A 452-nucleotide genomic window follows, 5' to 3' on the forward strand; every position below is an offset into this window, starting at 1 on the left:
AATTTTATATTATTTTTCTTCGTTGGATTCATACCTGGATTTAATAAAATTTATTAGTTTTTGTCAACAAAATTTACATTATATTTTCCTAGAGGTTTCTGTTCATCTTCGTTATTTAGATATAATTAGATTTCCTAGTATTTCCCTTTTCATTTGTCTTTCTGTGTTTTTTCCTTTCCTTTTCTCCTCTCTTCCTCATTTGTTAATTTTTTTTTTCTACTTTGCCCCAGGAAATGCATCTCATTTTCAGTCGCTGTTTCTGGAAAATTTGAGAAGGAATTTAGTTCTTTGGGATTTTCTCTAATTAGGACTAATTACCTGCTCAGAAGTTACTGTACTGGCGCCTGATCATTAGCCTAAATTAATTATTTCTTTTGTCCTGATTCCATACCGTATCTTAGTCGATAATTAGGTTTGGATTATCATTTGATTTTGTTTCGTATATATATATA

The 452-nt window shown here is 29.4% G+C and overlaps 1 protein-coding gene across 1 annotated transcript in view; it reads left to right on the forward strand.

Moving 5' to 3' along the window:
- Positions 1-452, forward strand: part of LOC119587745 (nephrin-like) — a gene marked incomplete at both ends in the record, with an annotated part of 138,820 nt that overhangs the window by 104,345 nt on the left and 34,023 nt on the right.

This window comes from Penaeus monodon, chromosome 23 (assembly GCF_015228065.2).
Source record: "Penaeus monodon isolate SGIC_2016 chromosome 23, NSTDA_Pmon_1, whole genome shotgun sequence".
NCBI classification, from domain to species: Eukaryota; Metazoa; Arthropoda; class Malacostraca; order Decapoda; family Penaeidae; genus Penaeus; species Penaeus monodon.